This window comes from Pongo pygmaeus, chromosome 21 (genome assembly GCF_028885625.2).
Source record: "Pongo pygmaeus isolate AG05252 chromosome 21, NHGRI_mPonPyg2-v2.0_pri, whole genome shotgun sequence".
Lineage (NCBI taxonomy): Eukaryota > Metazoa > Chordata > Mammalia > Primates > Hominidae > Pongo > Pongo pygmaeus.
Window position 1 is genome coordinate 41,303,237 of NC_072394.2, and position 27,618 is coordinate 41,330,854.

At 49.2% G+C, this 27,618-nt stretch overlaps 1 protein-coding gene across 1 annotated transcript in view; it reads left to right on the plus strand.

The window, feature by feature from the left end:
• The window catches only part of PPP1R16B (protein phosphatase 1 regulatory subunit 16B), a 117,794-nt gene that overhangs the window by 56,083 nt on the left and 34,093 nt on the right, over positions 1-27,618 (plus strand). The gene's annotated exons all lie outside the window — the stretch shown is intronic.

The following is a 27,618-nucleotide window of genomic DNA, read 5'->3' on the forward strand; positions in this document are numbered from 1 at the left end:
CCAAAGCCCAACTTGGTATTTGAGCTGGTTCTGACCTGGGCAGGCCCTAGAAGAGGATGAGACCCCTTCCCACTGAGGGAGGTAGATTTGATCTTGCAATGAGATGTCCTTGTCTATGAGTTGCCTGGGAGAGCCAAGACTCCTGTGTCCCTCCAAAGTGATAGCTCCACCTAGGGGGCTAGGCTCTGCCTCAGGGTCACCATCCAACTTTTAAAACCTTTGTCTAGAAGAATCTCAGCATGGTTACAATAGGACCCTGACCTGTCAGTTTTCACCCTGGGATGGGACATCTTCTTCCCCCCACCCTTCAGCCAGCCTGCATCAATCTGCTGTTGCCACTTGAGAATCTAGATGGTGGCCCCTGGCCTGCTGCAGTTCTTCTTCCTTTTTTTTTGAGATGGAGTCTTGGTCTATCGCCCAGACTAGAGTGCAGTGGTGCAATCTTGGCTCACTGCAACCTCTGCCTCCCGGGTTCAAGCGATTCTCTTGCCTCAGCCTCCCAAGTAGCTGGGATTACAGGAGCCTGCCACCGTGCCCGGCTAATTTTTGTATTTTTAGTAGAGACAGGGTTTCACCATTTCGTCTCGAACTCCTCACATTGTGATCCACCCACCTCGGCCTCCCAAAGTGCTGGGATTACAGGCGTGAGCCACCGTGCCTGGCCTACAGTTCTTCTTTTGCTTCTCGTCTCTTACTGGACTCTTGGGCGGCTGACACCAACCCTGACCAAGCCCAGTCTCCTTGGAGGAGGGGCCCAAGTCTAGCCCACAACTGTGTAGGGCCCCCCAGCCTTGTTGCCTCCCATGCCTGGCTTCTTGCCCTCTCTCTAGGGGCAGGGCATGCTGGGCTGGCTTCCTGAAGCACCCAGAAAAGTTATGAGGAGGGGACAGTTAATGCCAGGTGACCAGTGACCCTGAGCCAGTCCTCATTGCTATGTTCAGAAGAGACAAAGGCAATGTTAGTATAGTGAATGTTTGAACTGGGCTGGGTGCCGTGAAAATGATATAAGGCAGAAACTATAAGGCGGAGGATACTATTATACACGCATTTTATGGAAGAGGAAACTGAGGTGCAGAGAGGTTCAGAGACTTGCTCAGGTCTCACAGCTCCAAGTGCTCAGTTGAATTTTGACTCGATGTCAAATGAATGCCCCTGACACAACCCTACCACCTAAAAACTAAAAGGAAGATATGAAAGCAAATGTAGAGAGAATATAGCTAGTAGCTAGAGGTAAAGTGAAGAGTCCCAAAGACTCCGAAATAAAATCACTGTCTGACCCTTTGTCCAGAAAATTCCTGACATAATGGATGGGTCTCATCATCCCGAGAAACCCAGAGTCAGAGTCAGGAATAAGCAGGTCCTTGAGGAAATGAGGAATGGGTTGAAGAAGAATGTTCAGGAGGGAGAGCATGGCCACAAGGGTGACTGTGGCCTGCCCTAGGGTGGGGAGTGAAAAAGCAACATCTTGGAGCTCTTGGGGATTCCTTCCCTGCTCTCCTGCCCACCCCAGATTCCATGAGTTATGGCCTTTGGAGGCTGTCTGATTTCTGCCCTGCTTCCTGGCTCACCCAGCCACAGCTTGTCACCAATTCAGCTTCCTGGGTGTTCTGATGTTCGAAAGAGGGTGTGTGGATGGTGGACGAGAACATCCTGGTCTATAGGAAGGAGTGGGCTTCAGGGTCAGTAGATACAGTGGTCCCCCTACTTAGTTCCCTGGTGCTTGGAGACCGTCGTGGTGCTGGGTCATGAAGCAGAGAGAACATTTGTGGGTTCTCTCAGCCCAGAACCGAAGCTTCTGAACCATGGTGACTCTAGGAAGCCCACCACCCAGGAGTCAGCCTGCCTCCCTGGATGCAGGTTGCCTCTGGTGCTTACAAACCACAGCACAAAACACAAAAAAATGTGGAAATGGGGACGTTCCCAGAAGGCAACTTCCTGGGGCTCAGATAACCCTGGTCTGACCGCAGAGACCTGATGCACCTCGTACTTCCCCTCCCGTCTGTGAAGCATGAACTTGGCTGGTTTCATGCTGCTGAGGCTCAAAGATCCCTGCTGACAGGTTTAACTCCCTGCATGACTGAGCTCCTGCAGAGCCCAGGACCGCTCCACGAGGCCGAAGTGAGGGCTAATGGAAATGAAAACTTTCCATGTTTCCACGTCTGTCTCCCCATTAGCCTGAGCCCACACCATCTGCCCCCTTTTACTCTGGCATGGATGATGGGAAGGACCAGGCCCTTTCCAGGTTCCTGTTCTGGCTCCTCTGTACAGCAGCTGTGTGACCCTGGGCCAGTAACTTTGCCTATCTGCACCCCAGGTTTTTCATCTGGACAGTGAGGGTCACAGTAATAGCCACCTCAAGGGAATTGTGAGAATTAAATGAACCTGTGGATGTCATCCTAGAACAGTGACTGGTATATAGTAGGTGCTCAATAGAGGTTAATTCCCATCTTTTCTGCTGGGGGACCCAGATGAGATGAAAGATTTCTGTTTAATGAAAACATGCAAAAAAGCCCAGCAGCGCTATTCCTAGATATATTCCCCCAAGAGAAATGGCATGAGTTTACATAAACACTTGTCTACAACTGTTCATCGCCACATTTCTCACAATCACCCCAAAGTGGAAACAACCCAAATGTCCATCAACTGATGAGGGGATACATGGAATGCGGTCTTGCCATACAATGGAATATCATTCTGCCGTAAAAAGAAATGAAGGACTGACACGTGCTATACCATGGATGAACTTTGAAAACACTATGTTAAGTGAAAGAAGCCAGACACAAAAGGCCACGTGTTCTAGAACTCCACTGGTATGAAATGTCCAGAATAGACAAATCTATAGAGACAGAAAGTAGATTAGGAGTTACCTAGGGCTCGGGGTGTGGTAGGGAATGAGGAGTGACTGCTAATGGGTATGGGGTTTCTTTTTGGGGTGTTCAGATATTCTAAAACTGATTGTGGTGATGATTGTACAACTTTGAATATAATTTAAAAAAACTGAAATGTACATTTTTAACAGGCAAATTGTATGGCATGTGAATTATGTCTCAATAAAGCTATTTAAAAATGAAAAGTCAGGGAGAGGAAGAGAAACTTACTAGCACTTGCTAGTGCCACTGACTTAAATTGCTTCCCAAATATTCACCCATTTCATTCTCACAACAACCTTTTGGGAGGTCCTTTTATCACCCCATTTTTGCAGTTGTGGAAACAGAAGCACAGAAAAGGTGAAGTAACATGGCCAGTCACACAGCTAGTTAGCAGACCTGGAATTTGAACTCAAGCAGTGGTGGTTTAGGACTGAACCACCACCGTAAGCTGCCCCCCACTGCAACCAGAGGTCAGACTGCGTGTATAACAGAGGGAGTCACAGGACCTCATTCACCCAGAAAGACCACCGGAGTCCCCCACCTCTCACAAAGGGATCTGCCAGGACTTGGGTGCAGAGGGTGTGGGGCATAGGTACCAGCAGAGAGCCAGGCTCTGAGAGGCAGACAAGAAGTGGGTGTTTCTGGGTGACACTATGGGACTAACATGTCTCTGACCCAGTTTGAGAGTGCCTGGCCCCTCCTGGAGCTGGAGCTGCAGAAATCGATTTGCAGAGTGCCAGTTTCCACTTAATTAGCATGGCCTCCTTCTGGCTGGGAAAACACCATTAAATGGGCTGGGTTGGCCTGGAATCATGCCGGTGGCCTCGGCCCTGGTTCTCTGGGGCTATCTGTCTCTTGGGCTCTGTCCCCTTAGCCAGGCTGGAATTCAGAATGGCCCGAGTTTCTGGTTTGGAGTATGAGGCAAATTCTATCCATGTCCAAGCCCAAGTGTTAGATGATCCTGGGGCCCAGGTTGAGGGAACTGGAAGGAGAAGTAGAGGCTTCACTCTTCATACTCTGCCTCCTTGGGCCCCTTGGTCTGTGTCCTGGCACACAGACCTCTGACTTGCACAGGGCATCTACCCTGTGCCATGTACACTGCTGCATTCTTTTTTTTCTTTTTTTTTGAGACGGAGTCTCACTCTGTCACCGAGGCTGGAGTGCAATGGCTCAATCTCGGCTCACTGCAAGCTCTGCCTCCCAGGTTCACGCCATTCTCCTGCCTCAGCCTCCCAAGTAGCTGGGACTACAGGTGCCCACCACCACGCCTGGCTAATTTTTTTGTATTTTTAGTAGAAATGGGGTTTCACCGTGTTAGCCAGGATGGTCTCGATCTCCTGACCTTGTGATCCGCCTGCCTCGGCCTCCCAAAGTGCTGGGATTACAGGCATGAGCCACCGCGCCCGGCCTGCTGCATTCTTTAGATGTATCGCCTGGTACACCTTTCGCTCACGTCCTGCACAGGTGGGCTCCACTTCACACACGAGGAGACTGAGGTGCAGAGGGGTTGTCACTTACTGAATGTTCCCACGGCAGTAGGTGGCAGGGCCGGATTCCTACCTCTGGGTCTCCTGCTTCTGGTGTAATCCCAGCCACCCCTGCAGAGCCTGCCTCTGTTTTGTGGGCACCACTCATCACCTGGGCTTTAAAAACTCGAAAAGTGGCCAGGGGCGATGCCTCATGCCTGTAATCCCAGCACTTTGGGAGGCCGAGTTGGGTGGATCACGAGGTCAGGAGTTCGAGACTAGCCTGGCCAACATGGTGAAACCCCCTCTCTACTAAAAATACAAAAATTAGCCAGGCGTGGTGGTGGCGTGTGCCAATAATCCCAGCTACAAAAATTAGCCAGGCGTGGTGGTAGCGTGTGCCAGTAATCCCAGCTACTCAGGAGGCTGGGGCAGGAGAATTGCTTGAACCCCGGAGGGAGAGGTGCAGTAAGGTGAGATCGTGCCACTGCACTGCAGCCTGGGCGACAGAGTGAGACTCTGTCTCAGAGAAAAAAAAAATTTTTTTTAAATAAATAAATAAATAATAAAAATTCGAGAGGTTTGATTTCTGCTTCTGGTTTCAGAGGGAGGATAATCACTTAGGCAATGGGCCCCCGGGGAACAGAATAGCTCCTAAATCCTGAGTGTGCTGTCCTCTGTGGGCTAAGTGTCTGTGCAGCGGAAAGAAGGGGCACCTCTGGGTCCTACCCCAGACTTGCTGCATGACCTTCAGCAACTGATTTGATTTCTCTGAGTCTCTTTCCCTCATCTGTAGAATGGGGCGCAGTAACAGCCTCCTTTGCAATGTGGATGACATAGAATGCCCTGGAAGTTGCGTTGACACGTGGTCAGCGTCCCGTAGCAGCTGCCTGTTATCTCGCCAGCACTCTTGTTGTTAGCCCTTCAGAAACGAACCCAAAGAAGGCCTGCTTGCTTTTTCTCACACCTTGGATGTCTGGGGTGTGAGGCAAGACACGTCTTTTTCCCATGGAGGGGATACAGCCCACCATACAGGAGATGGCCTGGGCTGGAGGGTGGGCCTCCTGGGCTTGGAGCTCAGCCTCTGTCTGGTGATGTCAGGAATCTGCACTGTGGAGCAGAGGCACCCTGCAGTGTGCAAAGTACTGGTGTTTTCTTTTAAATTGAGGTAAAACTCACAAAACACAAAATTAACCATTTAACAGTGTACAATTTAGTGGCAGTTAAGTACCTTCACAAAGCTGTACAGTCATCACCTCCGCTTAGTTCCAGAACATTTTCATTGTCCCAAAAGGAAACCCTGGACTCATTAGCAGTCACTCCCTGGTTTCCTCTTCCCCCTAGCCCCTGGCAACCGCTAATCTACTTTCTGTCTCTATGGATTTATCTGTTCTGGATATTTCATATACTATGTGACTTTTTGTGTCTGGCTTCTTTCACTTGGCATAATGTTTTTTGGGTTCATCCACGTTGTAGCATGTGTCAATACATTATTCCTTTTATGTCTGGATCATATTACATTGTGTGGTTAGACCCCCCCCCCGCCCCCCGCCAACCACACACACCCAGGCTGGAGTCACCCTAAGGTCCACCTCTGCAGTGATGGTTAAAGCGATGTCCCCAAAGGGCACTGTGATCTTGGCTCGTTGATCTCACCAGCCATTCATGTTCAGACATCAGCCTGGTGCTGATGGGGACGAGGTGGGGAGTGACTCTGGGGGATGGGGATAGTTAAAGATCCACCAGGGACAGATGAGCTTCCTGTGTGGTCCAACTCAGGAGTCACCAGGGTCCATGGTTCAGATGCTGGGATCTGGAGCGAGACCATCTGGGCTCAAATTCTAGCTCTGTTGCCTATTGGGTGAACTTGGGCAAACCATTCAATCTCCCTGTGCCTCAGTTTTTCTTTTGGTTAAATAGAATAATAATACACTACCTACTTAAAAGGGTTGTACCAGAGCTAAATGAAGCCTTGCTTTAGCACAGCGCCTGGCACAGAGGAATGTTTCCAAAATATGTTAGTTGTCCAAAATGTGTTAGCATTTCCAAAATGTGTTAGCTGTCAGCTCTTGTGATTTTCTGGTTCTTTTTTTTTGTCCCCCCGAGATGGAGTCTTGCTCTGTTGCCCAGGCTGGAGTGCCATGGCATGAACTTGGCTCACTGCAACCTCCGCCTCCTGGGTTCAAGCAATTATCCTACCTCAGCCTCCCGAGTAGCTGGGATTACAGGTGCCTGCCACCACTCCCGGCTAATTTTTGTATTTTTAGTAGAGACAGGGTTTCACCATGTTGGCCAGGCTGGCCTCGAACTCCCGACCTCAGGTGATCCGCCCATCTCGGCCTCCCAAAGTGCCGGGATTACAGGTGTGAGCCACCAAACCTGGCCGTGATTCTTTGATTCTATCAGTTGGTGTTTCCCCCTAAAATTGCAGTCCTGTAAGTGTGCTGAGGCCCTGCCTGGGCACTATGCACCCTCATAGCATGGGTTGCCTTTTCTTACTGCTCCTCCCCTGGGCTGTTTTCCATCTATTTCAGGGCTTTCTTGTTACTGTGCATCACTGTGAGCTCCACAGAGCAAAGGCTCTCTCTGGTTTGCTCAGCACAGTGTACACACCGGGCACAGTCCATCTGAACAACTGCATGCCCACACCACTCCTGCATTTCATCTCAGGACCCCATGGCCCACCCCAGTGAGCTAAGCTCATGCCTTTTTACTTTGAGATAATTATAGATTTACATGCAGTTAAAAAAAATACAGAGAGATCCCTTCTATTCTACACCCAGTTTACCCAAATGGTAACTTTTTTTTTTTTTTTGGAGACAGGGTCTCACTCTGTCACCCAGGCTGGAGTGCAGTGGCGTGATCTCAGCTCACTGCAACCTCTGTCTCCTGGGTTCAAGTGATTCTTCTGCCTCAGCCTCCTGAGTAGCTGGCATTACAGGCACATGCTGCCTCGCCTGGCTAGTTTTTGTTTTTAGTAGAGATGGGGTTTCACTATGTTGGTCAGGCTGGTCTTGAACTCCTGGCCTCAAGTGATCCTCCCACCTCGGCCTCCCAAATGGTAACATTTTGCAAAACTAATATATGCTATCACAACCAGTAAATTGACATTGATACGGTTCACCAATTCGATCCAGATTTTGCCAATTTTATATGCATTCATTTGTGTATGTATGTGTGTGTTTGGCTCTGTAAAATCTTTGATGGCAGGAGCAGATTTGTGTGACCAGCACTGCAGTCAAGAGGCAGAATTATGAAATACTGGTTACATGATAAAATTATAATATTTTGGACATATGGATTAGGTAAAATATATCATTAAAATATCACCTGTTTTTATTTTTTAAATGTTGCTAACAAAACATTTCAAATCACATATGTGGCCTATATTATATTTCTGTAGGACAGTGCCATCAGTCCAAAAAGTTCCCTTGTGTCCCTTCCCAGTCAATCCCCTACACTCTTCCAGGCAGCTATTGTTCTGATGGTTTTTTTCCCCACTAAAGGCTATTTTTTTTCTTTTTGTCTTTTTTTTGAGGTGATATGCACATAAAAAATTAGCCATTTTATTTTTATTTATTTATTTATTTTTTAGACAGTCTTGACATGTCACCCAGGCTGAATGCGGTGGCACGATCTTGGCTCACTGCAACCTCCACCTCCTGGGTTCAAGTGATTCTGGTGCCTCAGCCTCCCGAGTAGCTGGAATCACAAGTGTGCACCGCCATGCCCAGCTAATTTTTGTATTTTTAGTAGAGATGGAATTTCACCATGTTGGCCAAACTGGTCTCGAACTCCTGACCTCAGGTGATCCACCCACCTCAGCCTCCCAAAGTGTTGGGATTACAGGCGTGAGCCACCGCGCCTGGCCTATTTTTAACTTTTTGGAGAACTGCCAAACTGTTTTCCACAGTAGCTACGCACCATTTTCTATCCTCACCAGCAGTGTACAAGGGTTCCAGTTTCTCCACATCCTTATCAACACTTGTTATTGTCTGTTTTTAAAGAAATTATAGTCATCTTAGTGGGAGTGAAGTATATTGTTAGTTTGCTTTTTCTGGAAAGTCACGCAAGTGGAATCACATATTATGGACCCTGTATGAGCCTTCATTTGCTCAACTTATATGTGAAGATTTTTTAGATGTGTGGTTTGAGGGCCTGGAAAGTCATGTCCTGGTCTATGGAATATATTAAAGGGGAAGATAGGATTCCTTAAGGCAAAAGTGGCAGTTCACTAACCCCCTCCCCTGCAAAACCCTACCCCACCCCCATCCCGCTGCCACATAGAGATGGACCTGTCTGCCTGCCTTCACTGCAGAGCAAAAATTTTATTTATTTATTTATTTTTTAAGACAGGGTCTCTCTTTGTCGCCCAGGCTGGAGCACAGTGATGCGATCCCAGCTCACTGCAACCTCCACCTCCTGGGTTCAAGCAATTCTCCTTCCTCAGCCTCCTGAGTAGCTGGGATTACAGGCACCCACCAACATGCCTGGCTAATTTTTGTATTTTTAGTAGAGACGGGGTCTTACCATGTTGGCCAGGCTGGTCTTGAATTCCTGACCTCAAGTGATCCACCCGCCTTGGCCTCCCAAAGTGCTGGGATTACAGGCATGAGCAACCGTGCCCGGCCTGCAGAGCAAAAATTTATTGAGCACCTGTGGTGTGCCAGGACTCATTTATAAGTAAACAGAAAAGGTCCCTGTCCTTGTAGGGTTTATAATCTATAGGGGGAAACTACAAGTCCACAAACACATAACTTATCATTTAAAAGTCTGACTAAATGCTATTAAGGAATAAGCAAGGTGCTTTGATAGGGAACAGAGGGACAGTGTGTGTATAGGAAGGCCAGTCAGGTGGGTACCTCTGAGGAGGTGACACTTGGGAGACCTGAAGGATGAGAACTGAGCCAGCCATGCAGAAGGATAGGGGAGGCTGGGCTAGAGGAGAGTGTTCTAGGAGAACAAAATAGCAAGAGCAAGGGCCCTGGTGCAGGGAAAGCCTCTGGTGGTTCAGTGCAAAGTTAGGAGGGTGTGAAACGGTGGGAAGGGAAGGGACAGGGATGCTCCTGCTGGCTGATGGCCCATAGTGTAGGGGCCACGACTTTGTGTTAGCTGCAAGCAGGACCGGAGACATGAAGGGCCAGGGTCTGGGCCAATTTCCTTGCTGCGTTCTCAGCTCCAAGAGGCAGCTCAGCTGGGATATTGTGGCTCATTCTAGTGTCTTGCAGCCTCTCAAACTGGAGGGCTGGAGGGTTGGGGCGTGGTTAGTGGCAGCTGTGACAGAGACCACCAGGAAACAGGCACGTAATTCCTGCAGTGATTCACACCCAGTCCCCAGTTTACCGCAGTCCTGCAGTGATTCACACCTGGGCCCCAGTTTACCGCAGCTGCACCCTTAAACAGGGCTCGGATGCCTGCATCTCCCTGACCCGTGTGTACCCTCATCATCCCAGGACCTCAGGGGTGTGGGTGGGGCAGCACATAGCTCAGCCTGGTGCCCTCCTCTCACTGGAGAGCTTGACCCTAAAGCCGCAAGCTCAAGCCCACGCCCTGGCCAGCCTCCTGGAGCTTTGAGAACAAGGTGTCCTGTACACGGAGTCCTGGCCCTGGTACCTGAGCACACATGAACCCTGTATGCAAGAAGAAAACTGACCCCAGCCCCATGTTACATAAGAACATCTTTGGAATTTGGCTCCTTTTGAAATGAAATGGGAAACCTGCACTCAAACAAGCAGGTATGGGGAATTCAATGGGAGGCAAATGCCCTCAGGGTCACCTCTGGGCCAGTGTGCATTCTGAGGATTGGTTTATTCATTCAGCAAACATTGTGGACACCTGCTCTGTGCCAAGCTTCATGGGGGGATACAAGAACAGATGTTCAATCAATGTCTGTGGGAAGAAGGAGAGAGGAGGGGGATGAAAGGGAAGGATTGAGAAGGAAGAGTGTAGAAAGGTAGAGAGTAAGGAAGAGAGGAAGGAAGGAAGGAAGGAAGGAAGGAAAGAAGGAAGGGAAAGAGGGAGGGAGCGAGCGAAGGAAGGAGGGAGGGAAAGAAAGTGGAAGGGAGGGAGGGAAAGAAAGGGGAAGGGAGGGAGGGAGGGAGGGAAGATAAATGGGCAGAAATACCTTCACAGAGCTCATCGTCTTGTGACTGTGGGTGCAGCTGTGCCCATGGTAATGTAACTAAGTATTTACAATCTAGCTCAGCTCTGATCAATGGAAAAATAATGTAAGCCACATATGTAATTTTAAATGTTCTAATAGTTCCAGTAAAGCAGGCAAGAAACAGGTGAAATTAATTTGAATAATTATTTAACTCAACATCATTTCAATATGTATTTAGTGTAAAAATATTAATGGATATGTTACATATCTTTTTCACACTAAATCTTCAGAGTCACCCCCAGCACGTCTCAATCTGGATTATGCACATTTCAAGTGCTCCCCAGCCCTGGACGCCGTGGAGGGTGGCAGGCACTCTGACTGAGGTGCACAGAGCCTGCTGAGGGCACTTAACTCAGGGTCAAGGAAGACTTCACTTCACCGGGTGGTGCCTTCAGTCATTTAATCATTTGCTCATTTACTGTTCAACTAATGTTTATTGAATGCCTCCTGCACTGGGTGTGACGGCTGGGCAGAGACTCTGCTTGGAGGAAGGAGGGAAGGGCATTCCAGACTAGGGAAGCAGATTGCAAGCTCTGAGAGGGCAGACTGGTGTCTGTCTGGTTCACTGCTGTAGCCCTGCACCTGGTGCAGAGTTGGTGCCTGGCGAATATTTGCGGAGCGGGAAAGGAGGGAGAGAGGAGTTGGGCATTTCTAGAGCGCAGGAGGCAGAGAAGACTGGTAGAGAGGAAGCTGGAGACACCGTTCTCAAACTTGACGGTGCACTGGAATCACTGGCAGGGTTTGTTAAAGCATAGATTGTTAGATGCCCCCCTCCCACAGAGTTCCTGATCCAGTAGGGCTGGGGTAGGGCCACAGGATTTGCATTGCCAGCAGATTCCCAGGTGCTGCTACTGCTGCTGCCGGTCCAGGGGTCACTGAGAACCCCTGGGCTAGACCATGAACCCTGTGAAGGCAGAGAGGAGCCAGGAGAGGTTTCTGAGCAGGAGAGAGGGGCGCACTTAGGTTTGTAATTTAGAAAACTGTGGGTGCGGGGCGTGGTGGCGCATGCCTGTAGTCCCAGCTACTCGGTAAGCTGAAGCAGGAGGATCACTTGGGTCTGGGAGATCTGGGCTGTAGTGCGCTATGCCGATCGGGTGTTAGCACTAAGTTTGGCATGAATATGGTGACCTCCCGGGAGCGGAGGACCACCAGGGTGCCTAAGAAGGGGTGAAGTGGCCCAGGTCGGAAACAGAGCAGGTCAAAACTCCCCTGCTGATCAGAAAACTGTGCCTGGCTGCTGAGGACAGGGGTTTCCACCTCCGTCCCATCTCTCCTGCCAGGGCAGTGGCACCCTTATCTCAGGAGGGTGCGTCAGGACCCAGTTCCATCCTCACACGGTGGGGAAGCCTGGGCTGTGCTCCCAGAACAGGAAACAGACCCGGGTGATGAGTGACAAATGTGGACAGTTCTCTGCACTGTGGGCGGAAATAGAAACCCTTAGTCAGCTGTGGGGTTCAGCGAAGAATTTCCCTGGTTAATGGAAACTTGACTGGCTGTGGGAGAGGGGGAGGTTGGGTTCTGAGACGTCTGGGAGGCCTGGGCTCTTCGGTCCTCGTGGTGCCCAGCTCAGCGTGATGCCTTCAGGTTTGAGACCACTTCCTCCTGTTGAGCCTCTTCTCTGGGGGCACTCATTATGTATGCTGCGTAACAAATCACCCCAAAAGGTGGTAAGTGAAAGTAACAACAGGTGTCTGTGTTCTCACAGTTTCTGTGAGTCAGGAACCCGGGGTTGCTGGGTGGTTTGGGCTCAGGGTCTCTCAGGAGGCTGTTGTCAATATGTGGGCCAAGGCCTGACTGGGTTAGGGGATCTGATGCTAAGACGGCGCCCACACGCTGTTGGCAGGAGGCCTCACTCCCTCACTGGTGGTCTTTTCACAGGACTGCTAAGTCTTCACACTATGACAGCTGGCTTTCCCAGAACAGGTGATCCAAGGGGCAAGACAGAAGCTGAAGCATCTTTTTTTTTTTTTTTTTTGAGATGGAGTCTCACTCTGTTGCCCAGGCTGGCATGATCTCAGCTTACTGCAACCTCTGCCTCCTGGGTTCAAGCGATTCTCCTACCTTAGCCTCCCGGGTAGCTGGGATTACAGGCATGTGCCACCACACTCGGCTAATTTTTGTATTTTTAGTAGACACAGGGTTTCACCATGTTGGCCAGGATGGTCTCGAACTCCTGACCTCAGGTGATCTGCCCGCCTCGGCCTCCCAAAGTGCTGGGATTACAGGCGTGAGCCACCATGCCCGGCCAGCTGAAACATCTTTTATGACCCAGACTCACAAGGCACACTCCATCCTATTGGTGACATGTTAGCCCTGTTCACTGGGGGAGGGAACTGGACAAGAACGTGAATCCTAGGAGGCTGGGGTACTTGGGTGGCATCTTGGAGACTGACCACAATGCCCAAACTGTCCTTTGGCCTTATCTTGTAGTCAGTCCACAGATCTCCAAAGATAACTCTATCTGGTGCTGCTATTTGTTGTCTTGGAGCTTGAAGACTGGGCCCTACATTCCTAAGGGGTGCCTGCTGGGGCCAGGAGGTGGGGTAGGGGAGAGCCAGCTAGTAGCTAAACACCTTACTCGTTCCAGACACTGTGGTCAGCACTTTATAATCTAATTCTCCGACAACCTTATGAGATTATGGTCCCCATTCTACAGATGAGGAAACTGAGGCTCAGATAGAGGAGATGACACATCTGAGATCAAACCACTGGGAAATGGTGGGGTCTGAATTCTGAACCAGTGCACCTGTGTTTTCATACCAGGTGCAATGCTTAGGTAGACTGCATGTTCCCCAACAGTGTGCTTTGATGGCTTCTCTCCAGGGTGGAAGTGGTTGGAGCAAAGGTCAGACTGGCCCTTTCATCCCTTGGGCTCAGAGCCTGGCACTAGGCATGCTGGCAGAAGAGGAAACAGGAAGGCTTTGGGCTGCATGCAGATCCCCAACTCTTAAAACCTGGGGTCAAGTTTGGCTCTCTCATACATTCTCATGGTGGAGCAAGCATGGGTCAAGTGTGGGGGTATTGGAGCCTCTTACCAGCTGAGTAGATTGGGGCAAGTTAATTAAACTCACTGTGCCTCAGTATCCCCAATTGTAAAATAGGAGCTCATTAGAGCCTGCCTCACATTTGCCTTGGGCTGTTGTAAGCATTAAATGAGATCATTTCCTACACGTGCTAGACTCAGGGCTGGGCACACAGCAAGTGCTCAGTAAACGTGAGCTCTTCTTATCACCGGCTTGTTAGATACTGATATGCATCTGCTGTCTGTTCCCACATTTGGCTGAACTGTGAGGATACGAGGGTTGAAGACCGTGGCATTTTTGTCTATTGCTGGGAGCATCAGCAAACGATCCATCCCGCAGGTCCCAGAGCTCAGGACATTTTCAGCAAATGGCTCCCAAGTCCCATACATCACTCTACCTACATCCTGTCCTGGTCCTCTCTGAGCCAGGAACAGAGGGTTCCAGAAGCCTTGGAAAACTTGCAGCTTGCTCCCCTCCGGGCCCAGCCAGCTCCTCTCTAGCTGTTCCTGTCTGATAAGAGAGTGGATTTTTCCATTTCCTGCAGCAGAAATGCTCCTGTTTCCTCTCTGCCCACCCAGCTGCCCTGGTTTCTGCTGCTGCACGGGCAGAAGATGGGTATCTGGAAGTCACAGGAGATTGTGCAGCATGCAGGGAGGGTAGCAGGACAGGGCCCCCCAGGCAGGTGGGGCTGCAAGGCAGTCAGCATACCTTGCAGGAGCCAGACTTCTCTGTTCTGTTATGACATGGGAACCCAGTCTGTATCAGAAATGACAAAATCAAACACCCACAAACAAAACCCCCCAGCCAAGCAAACAGGAAGCAGGGTCTGGATAAAAATACCATACTTTTTGCAGCTGCAGCCTCCACCATGCAGGTTTCAGAAGGTCACACTCTTGACAGGAAATGTGGCTGCTTTCAGAGGGGAGAGGTGGCTGAGTTGGGGCCGGGGGTAGAGACAGTGGGGACAGCCAGAAGCAACAGCAGGCTCTCGGGGGAGGTTTGTGCACCCTTCACTTCTTGACAGGTGAAGGAACTGGGCCCGATCTGTCTGTTCCCTTCCTGGCCATGATCCCAGGGTTCACCTTGGACTTGTATTTGTTTCTTCCTCTCCTACCAGGGACCAGGAGACTTTTATTGTGAGGGTGAAATGAGACTGTGGTTTTGAACTTTTTTTTTTTTTTTTTTTTTTTTTTTTTTGAGGTGGAGTTTCGCTCTTGCTGCCCAGGCTGGAGTGCAATGGTGCAATCTTAACTCACTGTAACTCCGCCTCCGGGTTTGGGCTATTCTCCTTCTTCAGCCTCCCTAGTAGCTGGGATTACAGGTGCCTACCACCATGCCTGGCTAATTTTTTGTAGTTTTAGTAGAGACAGGTTTCACCATGTTGGCCAGGCTGGTCTCGAACTCCTGACATCAGGTGATCTGCCCTCCTTGGCCTCCCAAAGTGCTGGGATTACAGGCATGAGCTACCGCTCTCAGCCATTGAACATATTTTGTTAGCTGAAAAGCACTACCCTGAGGATTAGCAAAGTTTTTCTGCAAAGGGCTAGATAAGAAATATTTTCGGCTGTGTGGCCATATGGTCTCTGTCTAACTCCTCAGCTGTGCTGCTGGAGCCTCAAAACAGCCATAGGCAATGCATAACAAGGGAGCGTGTGTTCCAATTAGTTTTTGGACACTGATATGCCACTTTCATATAGTGTTCATGTATTGCCAAATATTACTCTTCTTTGATTTTTTTCAACCATTAAAAAAAAAAATAGAAGCCATTCTTAGCTTGCAAGCCAGATTTGGTTTGTAGACCACAGTATGCCAACCCCTGCACTCTCCAAACAAAATGGTTTGTATTATTGTTGCTATTTAACTTCCTGCTCAATGCAGGAATCCCAGCTTTAGCACTTCCTTCATGGGGTCAGCCAGGTTGAGACTTTGTTTCTGCGCTAGCTACTTTGAGCAGAAATAGAGTTCTTACCACTTGGCTATCACTCTGTGGAAGGTTTTTGTTTTTTAGTGAAATTGAGAAGTTCTGATTATAAAGGTAGTACATATGGATTTTAAAATGCTTGGGAAATACTGGCAAACATAAAATAAAAATCCCTGATAAATCATAGCTACTGTATATTTTTTTCCAATGAGGTGTGTGGATGTATGGAATGCATTTTTTTCCTTTCCAGTTGAGATTCCATTGAATGTAAAGTTTTGACTCCTTGTTTTTCCATTCTATGTTACATGTCAAGCATTTTCCCATGTCATTAGAAATTCCTCAAAGATACCAGCTGCAGAATATTCCATTATATGGATGTTTCATCATTTACCAAATCAACCTCCAATTGTTTAAGCATTTGGGTTGCTTCCAGGATTTCTCACTTATAAACAATATGCATATAAACAATGCTGCTGTGAACATCCTTGTTCGTAAATCTTTGTCTGCCCTCTGATCTTTTCTTTAGGGAGTATGTGTGCTGAAAATTCCTAGGAAAACTGTGCTTCTGACTTATATACCAACTTTTTTTTTTTTTTTTTTGAGTTGGAGTCTTGCTCTTGTTGCCCACGCTGGAGTGCAATGGTGCGACCTCGGCTCACTGCAACCTCCACCTCCCAGGTTCAAGCAATTCTCTGCCTCAGCCTCCTGAGTAGCTGGGATTACAGGCGCCCACCACCACGCCTGGCTAATTTTTTTGTATTTTGTATGTTTCACCATGTTGGCCCGGCTGGTCTCGAAATCCTGACCTCAGGTGATCCATCTGCCTCAGGCTCCCAAAGTGCTGGGATTATAGGCGTAAGCCACCGCACCCAGCCTATACTAGCCATTTTTGCTTTACTGAATTTGACTTTGCTGATTATGCAATTCATAAGGTTTCCTCACTGATAATGACTTCATTCTCCCCTCCTGCACCGCTAGCCCCAGGCAACCACTGATCTGCTTTCTGTTTATAATTTCATTTTGAAGTATCTCATTTTTGATCAGCCTAAAGTTGATTACCTCCTTATTTGCTCAGAATTCCATTCTTCATAATAGTAACGCTGCCACCTCCACTTTCTTTGTGTTTGTGTTTGCCTGTTTTATATTTGAACATTCCTTTATTTTTAGTCTCCCTGTTATTTTGTTCGGAATATATCTCTTGTAAGCAGCACACAGTTGATTTTTTTTTTTTTTTTGGGCAACCAAATCATTGCTGCTTTATGGGAAGGATAAATGATTCAATTTATTCATCTGGTACATGTTTGGATGTCGGTCATCTTGCTTTGTGATTTGTGGCATTTATTTCTTTATTATTTATTTCATTTTGTGACTTTAATGAATACTATGTTGATTTGCATTTATTTTTTCCATCAATAGTATGGAAGATACAAGTAGTGACTTCAATTTCTTATGAGGTTACCTTTAAAATTTTCAGAAATCTTGTTTTATTTCCCCAGGCAGACACTTGTTCATGTCCTGTATAATACAGGGCTGAGGCAGAGTAGCATCTTTAGGAAAGACCAAAATTGAAAGCCAAGGCAGAAACAGGGGAGGTAGTTTTGGGACAGCAGAACAGGACCAGGGAAATCAGAGGGAAGCTTCAAAATGGACAGGTGTGAGCTGTAGGAACTTCCCCCTTCATACACAGCTTGTTGCCTTTTCCTAAACATTGATAGGAATGGATTTTATTCTTGGCTATATTTGAGTGAGGGTCCCTTGTAATTTGTCATGCCTGAAATACCAGTTATGTATGGAATCAACCAGACTAGAATTTGAGTCTCAGCGCTTACTAGCTAAATAACCTTGGGCAAGTCATATAAGTTCTCTGTCAAATGGTTTAATAATAGCACCTAAGTCATGTGGTTGTTGTGGGGATTGAGGCATCCCAGGGATCTGGGATAATGCATGTAACATCCTGATACGGTGCCTTATTCTCGGAAAATAGTCAATGAATGTTAGATGCTATTATGATGGCTGTGAAGCTATTACAGTGTTTATATGCATGTATCTCCTACCTGCAGGGCTGGAAATATTTTTATCTATTACTTGCCTGGAGATATAAAGTAATTGGACTATTTAAAAAAATTCAGGATTGATAGCTGGAAGGAGAAGTGAGGTGAGAGAGATGAGTTTTGGAGAGCAAGAGCGAGTCAGAAAGAGGCATTCAGGGCATCTGGGGAGAGGGGAATTGGGATAAGAGCAGATACCTTGGAGAGCTCCCGGGCGGCCAGTGAGTGTTTAGGCAGGCCAGGCTCTGCGGAGCGGAAGGGAGATCAGGTCCCTAGGTCTGCAGTGAAGCTGTAAGGAGAGGTGCCGGGAGAATTCTGGAGGTAGAATCAGTAAAGAACAGGGGCCTGGTGCAGCGGGGGTCTGATGTATTTATGAATAGAATGAGGAAGTTCCAAGGTCGTGTTTCTGGATAAGGGGGACCCTTGCCTTCAGTCTCTGAGATTAAGCACTGTGAGGGGTAAGAGAAGGGGAAGGAAGGGAGAAGAAGAGAGAGGGAAGGGTCCAAGGCACACAGTCTTTGCAGCTTTGGTGGAGAAGCCTTACAGGCCCATATCATCTTCATGGTAGCTGAGTTAAATGCAGTTCTCCCTCCCTTTGAGGAAATCTAATACACAAATGTCCCCTCACACATTAGGAAGTGATTCCCCACCTCACCCCAACCTCCATGTCTCAGAAAGACTATACATATTGAAAAAGATTAACTGCAGGCCTACTTTGTACATCAGTTTTCTGGGTATCTTTAGTTTCTTATTCTTAGAATTTAAAAAAAATATTTTTAATTTGTTCATTCAGTCAACAAATATTTGTTGAGTGCTTTCTCTAGGAGCTGCATGCCCCACACAAGAAGACAGACACGAGTTGCCCGCATAGAGCTTATATCCTAAAGGGTGTGCTGTCACTTTTCCTGCATACACCCAATGCCAGATGTAAGTTACATGTGCAGAGGCATCTGGGTAGCTGATGTGAATCTCTGTCATCCCCTTCTGTCTAGCAGAGACATATGTCCTGGGCACAGAGGTTCTAGAAGGGAGAAGGTTTATAGCTACGTGTCTGGGGTCCCCTTGGCCATCTTGTCCTGGTGATGCTAAGGGTATCAGAGATGCTAGGAGAGGAACTGGCCTCTTTGTTCAAGCCAAAGGGTGAAGATTCTCTCTGACAAGGAAAAGTCTGTGGCCCAGCCTGGGAATGCTCTTGTCCAAAGGAAGAAGCATAGAGTAGCTCAAGAACAGATGTTCTGGCTGGTTCTGAGGCTTGGGTAGAGGCCAGGTAAGCTCCATTCACTTCTGCGGTCATCAGCAATTCACTGGGGGCTTGAACTACATCACAGGAGCAGCACGGTAGCCAAAAGATGGTCCTACTCACCCTATCCGTCCAGAACTTTAGTGTCGTAAAGACACAGACAAATCCATTCATAACTATAAAATAGTGTTAAGTCTTTTTGGAGTTTGGGAGGCACAGCAGTCATATGAGAAGTGTGCTTGGCCCAGCCTGGGAGACCTGCAAGAGGCTTTGCAGAGGAAATGACATTGAAGCTGGGACTTGGAATCTAAGTAAGAATTAACCAGGTGAAGTGAAGACGGAGAAAGACAGGCAGGGCTGGGTGTGGTGGCTCACGCCTGTAATCCCAGCCCTTTGGGAGGCTGAGGCAGGAGGATCACTTGAGCTCAGGAGTTCGAGACCAGCCTGGACAACATGGCAAAACGCCATCTCTACAAAAATACAAAAAAAATTAGCTGGGCATGGTGGTGTGCACCTGTACTCCCAGCTACTTAGGAGGCTGAGGTGGGAGGATTGCTTGAGCCCTGGAGGTTGAGGCTGCAGTGAGTTTGATCACACCACTGTACTCCAGCCTGGGTGAGAGAGGGACCTTGTCTCAAAAAAAAAAAAAAAAAAAAAAAACTATTCCATTGTATGGAATTTTGTTTATTCATTAGTTGATGGAAATTTGGGTATTACTTTAGAGATATCGCAACTAATGCTATAAAAACATTCATATGCAAAGTTCTATGTGGACATATATGTTCATTCCTCTTAAATATATACCTAGGAGTAGAATTGCTTGGTCAGGTGGTAATGCTGTTTAACTTTTTAAGGACCTGTCAGTCTGTTTTCCACAGTGCTGTGCCATCTTACATTCCCACCAGCAGGGCCCGAGGGCTCTGACTTCCGCGCGTCTTCACACGGTTGTCCAACCCCTCCTCTTCTTGAACAGGCCAAGAGTGACACTTTCTATCTGGGGAAGAGCAAGGGGCTGGCTCCTGGAGCCTGAGGCTTGGTCCTGGGGATGTGACTTTGAGGGAAGCCCGTGTCTTTCTGGTCCACCAGGGTGAGTCATCACCCAGGATCCCGGGGGAGCTGCCTGGCAGAGGGGCGGGCTGCACCAGCCACTGCAGAAACCACCATGCGACTTGACTGAGTCTCCACCCTCAGCTCCAAGCAGCCGGGCTTCCCGGGGAGCAGCTATTTCTGGCTATTTCTGCTCCAGGGAGGAGCAGTGGTGGGTGGAAAGTTTTCAATTGCTCAGTGGGGTGATTTTTGGAAGTGCAGTGCCTTGGGGGCACAGGACAGCTTTGACTTGGGAGGAGAGCAGAGGGGCTGCTCTGAGAGTGCTGGCCCTTTGGCGTTATCAGAGCAGAGAGCTGGGCTCACAGCAGTCCTGACAGCACCTTGAAGAGGGGGAAATAAGTCAGTGCGGACTGGGCTGTTCATGCAGGAGGTGCAACCCAGTGGGCGGGACGTGGCGACATGAGGCAGGCCACCAGGGTGCTGGAAGCAGGGGCAGGCTGGGGTCTACCTACAATGGAGATGCAGCAGGAAGACCGACAGAGGTGGCGCTGGACCTCAGGCTCAGTGTTCACTTCCGTGCCTCAGTGACTTCATTTGCAAATATAGTAACCACAAAGGCTGAAGCAATGCCTGTTGGCAACTGTCTTCTCTATCACATGATGTTCTGGAACACTGACCTTTATTGGCAATGTTCTTGACCTTTCTGTTAGCTTTTTGCCATCCCTGTGGGCTCTCTTCATGATAACATCTGTGTCCATCCTGTTCGTCTCTCTGCTGTATATGTTTCCTTCCCTGGGTCCTTGTTTGCTACCATTTTAGCAAAGTGGTTGAGGGTTCACTCTTTGGAGCTGGCTGGGCCTGGGTGAAAATCCCAGCTCTACCATTCCCAGCCAGGTGTCTTTGGGCAAATCATTTCATGTATTCAAACCTGAGCCTCAGTTTTCCCATCTGTAAACTGGAGCAATAATCGCAGGGAGTTATTTAATAACAGCAGGTTACTTATCCTCGTAACTGGATTATGAGGACTAATTGACCTGATGGATATGAAGGGCATAACACAATGCCTGGCACACAGTTAGTGCTGGGCTGTAGAAAGAGCAAGGGCACAGGGCAGAGAGAATGAGGAGTGGGGTCCTGGACAGAGGGACATGCTGAGTCCCCTGTATCCAGCCTGCAGAGGGGACAGTGTTGGGTGGGGCTGAAGGACTGCTGTGGTCAGCCTCCAGGTCTGGTGGTGTTGATGAGGGAGGCTCAAGGAAGGGTGTCTGCTCACTCATTTTTTTTTTTTAAGTTTGTTGTTGTTGTTGTTCTTGTTTTAAGAGACAGTATCCTGCTCTGTCATCCAGGCTGGAGTGCAGTGGTACAATCACAGCTCACTGCAGCCTTGAACTCCTGGCCTTAAGTGATCCTATGGCCTCAGCCTACCAAAGCATTGGGATTACAGGTGTGAGCCACTACATCTGGCCTCGCTTGAGTTTGTACAAAAGTCACAATCATTGCTTTTTATTCCTGAGTCATACTCCTCCTGTGTCCCATGTCTGTGGGACTACACTGACAAATAGTTTCATGGCCTCAGGAACAGGTAGCTCCATGGGCAACAAAGTAAGTGCTGCTGTAAAGGACAAAAGCAGAAATGCAGGGTAGTGTGGAGAGAATAGATGGGGAAGCTCAATGGAGATTGTGGTAATCAGGGAAGGCTCCCAGAGGAGGTGTCATTTTGGCTAAACTCTGAAGGATGAAGAAGAGTTTGCTGGCCCAAGAGTGGGAAGAAAGAGGGCTCCGGGCATAGGAAACAGTGTGTGTAAAGGCCTGGAGGATCGGAGCTCAGTTTTTGTTTTGTTTTAGGTTTTAGGAAATGAGAGGCCAGTGTGGCTGAACCAGTGAGGGATTCATGGAGGGATTTCCAGATGAGGCGGGTGTGGAGCAGGCAGGGACTAGATCATGCAATGCCTTGGAGGCAGTGGGAGGATGAGGCCTCATTGCTGGGCACTGGGCAGGAAAGGAAGGAAGAGAGATAGGAGGGCAGGCCCTGCGAGTGAACCTGACACTGCAAGTCACGTGGCCAGGTGGCAGCAGCTCAGCCCCAGGGCACCCCCCGGGGAGATGCAGATTGCCCAAGGTCCACCTCCACTGGGCAGACACCTCTGCCTGGCTGTCCCTGTTTCCCCAGAGGAGAAGCAGGAGCCACGCCTATGGTCTCACGTCGCTAACCATCTCGAGGTCAGGAAGATGCTCTGTGAGACGGAGTGGGTCAGATGCCAAAGAAAACACAAGCTTGTCAGCGGTGATGTCTCCCTGCAAAGGCAGCCGCCACCAGCTTCCTGCCGAGATGGGCCGGCTCAGCCTCACTTGCTACAGCTGGAGATGGAGAGGACCAGATGGCCCTGTTTGGCCCAGATTCCAGCCAGATTGCCAGGGAGGTGTGGGCGGAGCGGTGGGGTCGGCGCCAGGAGCAGGGATACGTGAGTGAGGAGGGCAGGAGCCACCTCTTTGCCATCTCAGTAGGGTCCTGCCTGTGTAGGGGGTGGCGGGGCACCGACTGTGGCCTTACAGTGGTCCGTGAACCAGCATATGCTCAGAGCTCCCTGGAGGGAGACTGCCTCTGTCTTTTACCATCAGCTCTAAAACTCTTGAGAGGTGCAAGATGTTGATGGTTGTATTCCCAGCACCCAGCACAGGATGGGACACAAGCAAGAGCTCACTGGTTGATTTTTGTTTTTATTTTTAAAATAAATGCTAACAGTAGCCAGGGCCTTGTCTTCCTTAACCCCACAGCAATGCCATGAGGGAGCACTGTTGTGATCCCCATTTTGCAGATGAGGACATGGAAGCAGAGAAGGGGAATAATAACTTGCCTAGAGCCGCAGCTAAGCAAATGCATGAGAATAAATGGGTCACTCTGACAAACTGATGGCAGAGCCTGGGACTTGGGGCTTTGTGGGCAGGAAGCTGCCCTGAGTGTGGGCAACTGAGAGAAGGCGTGGACACTATTGGCCAAAGGCAAGAAGCGTGCCTTTCTCGTCTTTGTGCTCCCTGAGCTCCAGGCAACACCTTAGACCCAAGCCAGCTTCCTCCATTGTTCCAGGTGCTCCAGAGAGCAAGAGATGAGCCCGGAGAGGTAGGGAGACAGGACCCTTGGGCATGGCTGAGCAGGCTGCATACTGCATAATTCCAGGGCACTCTATTCACACAGACTATGATGAGAACAGTGCAAGGTACTGTTATGCAAGCGTATTTGCATATTGCCTTGGAATTATGCAAGGCAGTAGCTCTGTAGGCGGAACCACACCATACAGGACTTTGAAGACCAGGGGTCTGCAAACCTTTTCTGCAAAGGGCCAGATAGTAAATATCGTAGGCCACGTGAGCCATACAGTCTCTGTTGTACCTACTCAAATCTGCTGTTGTAGGGTGAAAGCAGTCATAGGTGATATGTAAATGAATGAGTGTGGATGTGTTCCAATAAAACTTTATTTACAGAAACAGGCTGCCTGCCAGATTTGGCCCACAGGCCATAGTTTGCCAATCCCAGTGAAGGTCATAGAAAGATTTTGAACTTCATCCCAAGGGCACTGTGGGGGCTGGACGTGGTTGTGCATGCACCTGGAGTCTCAGCTACTCAGAAGGCTGAGGTGGGAGGATTGCTTGAGCGCAAGAGTTTGAGGCCAGCCTGGGCAACATAGTGAGGCCCTGTCTCTTAAAAAAAGAAGGCAGCGGCCAGGCACAGTGGCTCACACCTGTAATCCCAGGACTTTGGGAGGCCGAGGCGGGCAGATCACGAGGTCAGGAGATTGAGACCATCCTGGCTAACACGGTGAAACCCCATCTCTACTAAAAATACAAAAAATTAGCTGAGCATGGTGGCATGTGCCTGTAGTCCCAGGTACTCGGGAGGCTGAGGCAGGAGAGCTGAGATCGCACCACTGCACTACAGCCTGGGCAACAGAGCAAGACTCTGTCTCAAAAAAAAAAAAAAGAAGAAGAAGGCTGGGCGTGGTGGCTCATGCCTTAAATCCCAGCAGTTTGAGAGGCTGAGATGGGAGGATTGCTTGAGGCCAGGAGTTTGAGACCAGCCTGGTCAACATAGTGAGACCCCCATCTCTATATTAAAAAAATAATAATAATAAAAGAGGAAGAAGAAGAAAAGAGCAAAATGGAGCCATGAGAAGGTTTTAAGCAGGGAGTCAGGGGAGGCAGGCTTACATTTTAAATGGCCCTGAAAGAGCTAATCCCTCACTCAGCAGGGCAACACCATTTCTTCTGTCCCATTTGTGGATCCTTGAACTCTTCTGTCTTCAAGAAGAGGCTTGGCCTGGGATTGCAGGGCCTCTGATACATAGAGAGTTCCAGAAGCAAAGGTCACTGCTGTCCATTTGCCATTACCCTCATCCCCACATCAGCTGTCAGCACAGGTCTCGACATGGCAGAAATCCAGAAATGCTGGTTCCCATTCCTGGCCTTAGGGCAGAGTAGAATGGTCCACTGGCCACCAGCCTGGGCTTTGAAATCAGAGAGGCCTGGTGCCAAATGCCTGCTCCTTAATTTGGCCACGTGTGACTAAGCTACACCTTCCTGGCCCTCTGTCTCTTCTTCTGCATAAGAGGAATAATTATAGATGTGAACTCATAAAATAAAGTGGTTCTGAATTGACCGAGGTGCAAATGAAAGGCTTAGTAAGAAAACATTATTTTTATTTATTTATATATGTTTTTTGAGACAGAGTCTTGCTCCGTCGCCCAGGCTGGAGTGCAATGGTGCAATCTCGGCTCACTGCAACCTCTGCCTCCTAAATTCAAGTGATTCTCCTGCCTCAGCCTCCTGAGTAGCTAGGATTACAGGTGTGCGCCACCACGCCCAGCTAATTTTTGTATTTTTAGTAGAGACAGGGTTTCGCCATGTTGGCCAGGCTGGTCTTGAACTCCTGACCCCAAGTGATCCACATGCCTTGGCATCCCAAAATGCTGGAATTACAGACATGAGCCACCGTGCCTGGCCAGAAAACATTATTAATATAATAATCATTTTCTTACTGAACTCTAGAGACAGGGAGCCTGGTTGTGCACTGGGCGCCGAGGACTTTGCTCCTGTGAGTAGGTGCAGAGCCAGGCCTTGGGCTCCTAGGTACATTGGAAGTAGCACTGCTGAGGCAGCCTTGGCTCATGAGTACTAAGGGCTTCCTAGAGATGGGAATGATTTGCCCCACCTCTTGGGCTGAAAATAACTGCCCAACATCAGGGTAATTACATGACTTGGATTCCTGCACCGCACGGAGAACACGCCAATAATTACTGTGCACAAACACTGCTTTTGGCAGCTGATGCTTATTTTCTGCCTCAAATAGTATCTCCTGGACAGGAAGCTTATTCTGCTACCCACTCCATGGGATTTGAACCCCTAGCTAATGTGAGCAGAACCATCCAGAAACCCATCCTAGTCAGGGACATAGTGGCCACTGCTCATCTCCCAAAGGCCATCTATAATGCTCAGGGCACCCCCACTCACCCGTTGGCAGGTTGGGCCTTGGTGATCAGTGGCTTTGCCATAATCTCCTACATGGTCCTGAGGCTAACACCAGGCACTGGGTCTGTAGGAGACGCCTGCGAGCAGAGAACTGCCTGCTACAGACATGAGTCTTCTGGAGTCAGCCCTTAAGGGTGATCTGCTTTGCTCAGAGATGGAGAGGCTTTGTCCTTGGACTGAACTAGAGGGCTGCCAATTGGGTCAAGGTCCTAGAGGAGTTCTTGAGGACTCACTGTGTACCAGGCTTTAGGGATAGAGCCATAAGTACCAGGTCATGGTTCCGCCCTCGTGGGGCTTAGTGTCCAATGGGAAGATACACTTAAAGCCCATAATTAGTTATATAATTGTAGTTGTGACAAGGCTGTAAATGAGATGTATAGGAGCTATGGGTATATATAACAGGAGCCTGGGGAGTTTGAGCTGAGACCTAAAGGATGAGGAGTGGGGCAAAGGTGTGTGTGTGTGTGTGTGTGTGTGTGTGTTAGTGTTAGAGGCAGATGCATGGATGATGGTGGTTGGATGGATGAATGGATGCTGGTGGATGGATGGATGAATGATTGAGTCTTCCAGGCAATGGGAACAGACTTTGCAAAATCTCAGAGGCCACGAGAAATGGTGTGAGTCTGTAACTGACAAAAGACTATTGTGGAAAGTGTTTGGAGTTTAAGAAATGAGAGTGGAGAGGTTAGCAGGTAGGATTATTGTGCACAGCTGAGCAAGTTGTGTACTGGACAGCTCCAGAAGATGCCAGTCTTATAAACCATGATGTGGATGGTGCCCCCTAGAATTGTGCAAGCTGGAGGCCTGCAGACAGGGCTCACATCATGCAAGAACTTGTATGCCATAGGAAGAGTTTTGGACTTTATTCCTGGAGCAATGGGGAGCCATGGAAAGATTTTAACAATTTGTGACAGAGCTAATTTTCATTTATAATGCCCCAAAGCAGCACCATCCAATAGAACTTTCCAGGAAGATGAAAATGGTCTGTTTCTACACTTTCCAATATGGTAGCCACCAACCACTTGAAACTGAGCACAGCATGCCTGAGAAACTAAATTTTGAATGTTAATTCGTTTAGGCAGCCATAATAGCCAGATGTAGCTAGTGGCACCATGTTGGTCAGGACAGCGCCAAAGGATCTGACCTTACTGGACAAGGTCCTGTCATGCTTAACCCGTACTGGCTATGCATACTGGGCAGGTCTACTGGAGATGCCACCTCTTGCTGGGTGGTGACCTCAACCTCCCCTTCACGCAGGGCCTCGGTTCACACTGAGGCCTAGGGTGCAACTGGGACTGCGGTTTGGGAGCTGGGCCTCATGAGGATGGAGCTGAGGGGCTGTACCCCCACCCCATCCACTGCTCCTGAGCCCTTGAGGACTCCTCCCTTGCCTACCAGCTTCTTTTTCCCCTGGCACCCCCTGGAGTTGCTGACTGGGTTTTTTTGTCCTGCAGAAGGGATAGCCTTCTCTTCACCCTGCTCAGCTCACTTCTAATTTGTTTCCCCACAGCAGAAATCAACGAGGAAACCACCTCAGCCCTGCCCTATGACATGAACCGTAGTGTGGAGATAGTGTCCACGGTGGGGATTAGGGGGTGTGGACTTTGGCTTCTGTTTCACAGGGAGCCAGACTTGGCTGGGGGTGGGAGGAGGCTCAGAGGGCTCAGGGCCAGCCTATGTGTCCTATCTGCAGTGCCTGGGCCTGCACGCCTGGCTTCATCAGCACGATGGCACGAGGGCCACCCACACAAGTCAGCTTGTGCATTCAAGTTCGTTCACTTGCCCCACAAACAGCCACCCTCTGTTCACCACTCCGGCCTAGAGGTCCGCTTGCCCAGTAACTGCACAGTCTACCTTTGGGAAGCTGGATCCAGGGAAGATCCTATTGAGGCCCTGCAAGCAGGCTCGGAGCCCTTTGGACAGGGACAGTAGAGGTGTGGCCTGGAAGGGGAGCCAGGGGCTTGGGTGGACTCGTCCCACTGGCCCCCTGGACTCCTCATCCACGGGGAGAGGCAAAGCTAGAGGGCCTGAGATCACGCTGCTAAAGCCAGAGCTGGGGGTCCCAGTTGCCAAGCCTGGGAAGGGGCCTGCAGGGCTGCTGGGTGAACTCCTCTCTTCTCTCCCTTTGCACTTGGGTTCAGGGGAGAATTAGGGCCTGAATGGTGGTGGGTAGAGGAGGAGGGAGGAGGGTCACAGTGATAAGGGAAGGGGGCTTGTCCTAAGCAAGAGGGATTCCAGGCTGTCAATGCCGTTCAATCTGGCCTCCCTGCCCACGCAGAATCCCTGCAAACACACACACACACACACACACACACACACA